This window comes from Halyomorpha halys, unplaced genomic scaffold, assembly GCF_000696795.3.
Source record: "Halyomorpha halys isolate HHAL.00 unplaced genomic scaffold, Hhal_1.1 Scaffold447.1, whole genome shotgun sequence".
NCBI classification, from domain to species: domain Eukaryota; kingdom Metazoa; phylum Arthropoda; class Insecta; order Hemiptera; family Pentatomidae; genus Halyomorpha; species Halyomorpha halys.
Window position 1 is genome coordinate 709,186 of NW_027107551.1, and position 6,694 is coordinate 715,879.

At 30.4% G+C, this 6,694-nt stretch overlaps 1 protein-coding gene across 1 annotated transcript in view; it reads right to left on the minus strand.

The window, feature by feature from the left end:
• The window catches only part of LOC106682844 (uncharacterized), a 13,805-nt gene that overhangs the window by 5,873 nt on the left and 1,238 nt on the right, over positions 1 to 6,694 (minus strand). The window lies entirely within an intron of this gene.

Here is a 6,694-nt window from a genome sequence, read left to right on the forward strand (position 1 = left end):
ATCTTCTTTTCAGACGTCTAGGAGGGTTATTAGGTAGTGAAGGAGAAGCCAGGTTAGAAACGAGTTGGTTTGGGTGGTTGGAAAGTTTATTATGGAAGGATTGGTATCTGGTTCTGGCCAAATCGGCAACATAGGGGACATTGAGGTCCTGATGGATGATTTGATTTGTGACAAAGTAAGGAGCATTAAGGTTTTAATCATTTAAAACAAAATTGTAAATTTACCATAAATAAATTATATAAAATATAACAAAAGTCAATATTTCGTTCTATTTGTATACTTATTTTTTGCATATATTAAAAACTATTAGGTTAATTAGATATAATTATTTAATTGGTTTAATTAATCTAAATGGATTGTAAAGGTTATGAAACTTTAATTCCTAAACTTATTTCTGTTTAATTTTCTGTTCTGTTTTTTTACAAATATGTTTCAGCGATGGATATGGTTTTTAATTTTAACTTAGCATGTAGAGTTAGTGTACGAGATACCATTGACGTTCTCTGGTCCGAGTAAGGTAGGAGGGTTGGTGGTACAGTTGGCACACCTCCACTATAAAAACCGTTTTTAGGAACTAATTTGCAGCAACGGCCTGACTTACGAAATAGGAACGTGGGTCATTAGTAGTCTCAACCAAGAAGGGGTGGCTGGTATGTATTGGCTATGCGATGGGTGTAATAGTCGAGTACTGGAAGGGGTGGCTGGTATGTATTGGCTATGCGATGGGTGTAATAGTCGAGTACTGGAAGGGAAGGAACTGTATATCTAATCTCTTCAACTTGAACAGGCAGTGTTCAGTTTAAGTGCTATTAGCCCTCAAGTAAGTCTTCTAAGAGTTCGGGGTCAATTGTTTAAATTATCTAATTTAAACAGACATGCATCAACGGAGGTGAAAGAAACAGACCTAAATGATACCTTCTGTCAGGATCTGGAGCTTACATATCTTAGATAGAGATAGCATTCCTTCACACGATATTTAGAAAGGGTTTGAAAACAAAATATACAGATTGGAAGAGAAGCAGAGTTTTAGCCTACTATTAAAAATGATAAGGAGTAGATGATAATGATGAAAGGCTAATAAAAGTCGCTGTACCCCGAAATCAGGGGCTGTTGGTAGCCGAGGAAATTGAGGCGTCGCCTTTGCCACCCCGATCGAATACGGATAAGGAGGTTTAATTTTTATTTAGTGACAGTCTCACTGAATGAAAACTTGACCGTCCCACCATCGTTAAAATCGATTGGTTAACTCTAGAAAACCTCCCCCCCCCCTTGTATGTAATGCAAAAATCAAAGAGGAGTACCGTAACTCAATACTGCTTATAAGCTGTATATCTACAGCACGGTACAATAGAATTGTATAAGAACCTGATAGCTGGTGGGCTGGGGCGAGGATCACAGAACGCATGGTTCAGAAGGTTGTGGGTTCAATTCCCACCTGGGCTCGTCAATATTTATTTCGGGAGGGCCTCGAGAAACGGATCTTGACATTCCCAGTCTGGGGCTGTATAGGTCCTCAAATGGAGGACATAAGAAAAAGGAAAAAAAAAAAAGAAAAGAAAAAAAAAAGAATTGTACCTTCCGTAGAAATAAAACTTTTTTTTTTCAGAGTTTGGAGTTTTTTTTCCAGTATGGATTTCGAGGCAGCATACGACACTGTCAACTGAAATGGTCTGTACAGACCTATTTCAGAATAAGGGATACCAATTTAACTCATAAGGCTCACAAGCTATATCATGTTACGGAATAAATGCGAAAATAAATAGTAAAAACTGCTAGAGGACCATACAAGTGGGACCTACCTGGACGCTCAACAAATTTGCAGCAGAGAAAATAGACAGATTTGAAATGGTTATCAGAATGGATCCTCGGTCAAGTCTGAGAATGAGGAAGATGGAGAAGGAGAAATAACATATAAGTACACAATTTATCAGGAAGTAGTAGAGTCCATGTTTATAAAGATGCAACGTCTAAAAAAATTAGGACATCTCCACTGGACAGAACAGTAAAAAATCTATGCATAAGTAAATAAAAGTACTAGAACAGTAAAAAATCTATGCATGACCCATACGAGGTATGCTCGAAAGGTATACCAAAACAAGATGGCGAGATTATATAAGCAGTGACCTCCGAATGCTGGATATTAATATTAAATTGGCAGAAAACAGAATGCAGTGAGAAAGATTTGTTGAGAAGGCCAGAGACTAATAAAAGCACCTTTTGCGCTGTCAGTAAAGAAGAAGTCTAAAATGTAATTTATTTTTATTTCTGAGAACATTAAATATGTTATAAATTAAAAATAAAATAAAGTTTAATTTCTTGTAGATTCTAATAAAAACGCAAGAACTATTTCTTCTTTAATATTCGGCTTTAAGGCTCCATCAAAATGCTCATTTTCTTTGAATTATTTATTTATTTTTATTTATCTTATTTATTATTTTTCACAACTGTATAAAATTATATACAACAAGTAAAATTGCTATTGAATAAAAATAACATGGTACTAACATGTGAAGAATCTACCCATTGATAAAACTCCAATTCTTTGAATTCAAATTCAAATTTACTTGGATCTACATTTTGATACCATACAAAACACATTCTTGCACGTTTCACCTTTTTTGGAGTAAGCATATCCAAACATAAAATAAATGTATTATATGTAAAAATAAAATAATATAATATTTACATGAAATAGTTTATATAAATATCAAGATAGTCTCAAGACCCTATAATATAGAAATGTTATTAGAGTGCTACCAATGGGTAGTTTTTCTTCTAGTCCGTATAATGCCATTGTAATAGAACTAATATCGCATTTTTAAAAAAATTAATTTCTGAATACGTATTATAATCTGTCATTATTTTACGAAATGTATTTTTTCAAATAAACAAAATGTATTCGATCTGTATTCTGAATTCTTGTAATATTGCAATACTATGATAAAATTACAAAGTTAAAAAATATCAATTTCTCAATTCAGACATAGGAATTGGTTTAAAGCCAAATTGCGTAATTTTGAATATTTCGAATAATCTTGATCTGAAGATAGTCCAAACGAACAATATTGATTTTAAACAATTTTTCGTCGTTTTTTATTCTTATTCATAAATTATTAAAATAGTTTAGAAATCGATGAATGGATATTCGGAAAGCTGATTAAATTTTCAACAACAATGGTCGATGAAAAATTCTAGCAGGCCACCAAATAGCGACATCGAGCTATTTTTCTCCGAGAACAACTTCTTTTTTTTTTCTTGACAATTTCATTAATTGTTTTCTAATTAATATGTTGTGCTGGTTAACTTTCACCGAAACATTAGTATTTCTGACATAATAAATAAACAATATTTTTTTAATATTCTAGAAGCGTCTCGATCATATAGTTCAATAATTAGGATCAATTTATATAGAAAAAACAAATAATTAGTAAGAGCTAATACAAGATCAACATTAAAAATCAAATTTTGTAACTACCATGTAACAAGATTTTTATTTTTTTTTTTTTTAAATAACTTTCAACGGCACTTACATGTATATTAAATATATATAAACAGAATTCTCTCTTTTTTTAGGTAATATAATCCATTGTTAGTCCTTTACATTTATAAGTACTTTATTTTACTTATTTCTAAAATAAAATTGGCAGATTTAAAAAAAATAATCCTTAGGTCTCTAAAATACCACAATGTGTGTACAGTCTTGAGGTGCTGACTTTTGTCATCTACTACGCTATCTTCTATTTATATCATGGAAATTTAATTTTTGCCTATATTTAAAAAAGAAAAAGGAGAAAAAAAAAGAACCAAAGAAATGAAACAAAAAAAAAAAAGTCATGTTCTAGTGTTGTATACTACTAATGTTTATAATTATTATTGTATACTTGTATAAGCTTATTTATCGTAAGATTAAAAATATCGTCTGATTTGACTAAAATAAGTATGTTATGTAATTGGCAACCCAATGAAGTTGATAAGTACAACTTTGTATTTTAATAAAACTTTTCCTACTCTAATTCTTTATTTTCACATATTTTTTCGTTTTATTTGGATATATTACGTGATTAATTTTACATGAGAGATAATTTTCAATTTTAATCAACGTTTAATTATCCTTGATTTTTCATTATTATTATTTAATTTTTTTTTTTTATCACTCCCTTCCTGGTAATTTCTGACATACGAGGGGATTATCTGCAGATTATTCTAACCATGGTGGGAGGTAAAGTTTTCTTTTAGTGGGACTGCTTAGAAATAAAAGTCGAACCTCCGGGCTGGATTGGAGTCGGCGTCGCTGCAGTTACGAGCTAGTTGGCGCTTTAAATAATTTCTCCCCGTTTTTACTGCTAACTATATATTTTATTTTATCCGTTTATTTTATTTCGAGACCTAGTCCTTGCTAGATTTTATTAATGTAGCTTTATTTAATTTCATAGTTTCTTCACCCACGAATATTTTACCACCTAAATTCGAATCCTTTTAATGCATCGCATTTCTTTTAACGTATTGTAGAGCTAAATTAATTAAGATGAGTAATAGAGAATCGCCAAAGGACTGTATTTATAGGAGGGCGTTAAGACGTCGCACCTAGCACCAACGGAAATGCAGCGGCACCGGTTCGAATCCGGCCTGAGGGGGTTAATTTTTATTTCGTGGTGGTCTAAGGAAATGAAAAACTGACCCCCTCCTCCCACCATGGTTAATATAGGTTGGCAACCTCAAGTTAATATTATTAAAATAGATTATAAACTTAATGATATTTTTACTGGAAGAGTCTTATGGAATTAAACTGGATTTAGTGAATGACACAATTCTTCCTTATTAAAATACAATAATTTATTTCATATCATCAGCAACGTTTCGGGAGATTTCCCCCCATCTTCAGGCTGCTAAAAAACAAATTCAACAAAACCATAAACATGCGCTTACAACACTAATATATCATATAAACATCATAAATAGTTCTTGAGTGTATATGATATATTAGTGTTGTTGTAAGCGAATGTTTATGGTTTTGTTGAATTTGTTTTTTAGCAGCCTGAAGATGGGGGAAATCTCCCTGAACGTTGCTGATGATACGAAATAAATTATTGTATTTTAATAAGAAAGAATTGTGTCATTCACTAAATCCAGTTTAAAATAGATTAATATGGTCTCTTTGAGTAATTAAAAAAAACAAAAACAAATTTTTAACGACTTGAATAGAAAAATTAATGATTGTAACTCAAATATACATTACAACGTTTAATATTGTACAAGGAAAAGAAAATGTTCAACTTAATCGTGCTTATAAAATGATATTATTCATACAAAAAATTAAAGATTGTACCATATTGATGATTTTATAATAATTAAGTAACGGTTGTTACCATCATTTTAAAATAATCTCCTGAGTATCGCAGTGGGTGCCCCTTGGTTTGTAAGGAATTGCCAATCGCTTCAGGAACTACAAATGGAACCAACAGAAGACCATCGAAAACGGTTTACAAAATTCCAGATTGAAATTTAAGCCCAGGCTACTATAGGACATCCCGTTATAAATTCTGTGTTTAGCTGTTGACGTTACTATTATTTTTTTTTATTTATTTATTTTTTTTCTTTCATTTATTTTTTATTTTCATTATTATTTTATTTTATTGCAGTATGGATGTGACCATCCATCACTATTACCTATTGCCCACAATAGTCTGGTAGATTGTAATATCTATCAATTAAATACAGTTTAAAAAAAAAAAAAACTATTATTTTATCAATTTTTTCTCTTCGTCTTTTTCACTAATTCATTTTTGTTTCCATTAGAAATCAATAACTTATTTTATTAAATCTATAAATGTTATTGTTTTTGTTATTAACTTATTTTTTTCATGTCTTAAGAATCATTATTTTTAATTATATATATATTTTGTTTGTAATTTATTTTTATTGTTCACAATCCATAAATATTTATAGCGGTGTAAATAGTGAGGGGTGTCTTTTGCACAATACTATACCCCCCATAATCAATTTTTCAACTAAAAAAAAAATCTGTTATTTTATAAAATAATAACCATATAAGGCTCACCAGGATGATCTTGGTTATTATCTAGGACCGACGTTTTGCAATATGCCAAACAATTAAGAACCAAAAACATAAGAAAGACGAACCCAAACAACAAAGTCCTCTTAAATTGTAAACATCAACCCTCATGCTGCTGGCTTAAAACAATGTTTATCATTAAAATTTACATGTTTATAACTAAACCGAAGTATTTATAATAAAAATAAAATTATGAAATGAACAGCCTTAATAGTTATTATCTGGTGGTTGATTTATTTTGTTGATACTGAAAAGAAAGTCGAAACATTACCGTTGATTTAAACTAATTGTAAGTTTCGTGTGAACAAAAGATGGCTATAAATAATGATTAAAAAAGGTGAGAAAAAAGTTTTATTTTGGCAGAAACAAATCGAGGGTGCATCTTTTTTTTCCCCTGCTCGATATACTAAACTTTTTATGTGACAATTACATATATCAAAATTTAAAAACGATAACGTGTTTTATAAAAATTTATGTAATGTGTAACTTTATTAGTCAATTTAATACTATACAGTAGGGAATAGATAAACTGTAATAACAGAATTAAATAATAATACTCAGTATTTTTCTATTTGATGGGTTAAAAGCCAGATTAATTTTCTTGTAAATTTTGCAACGAAT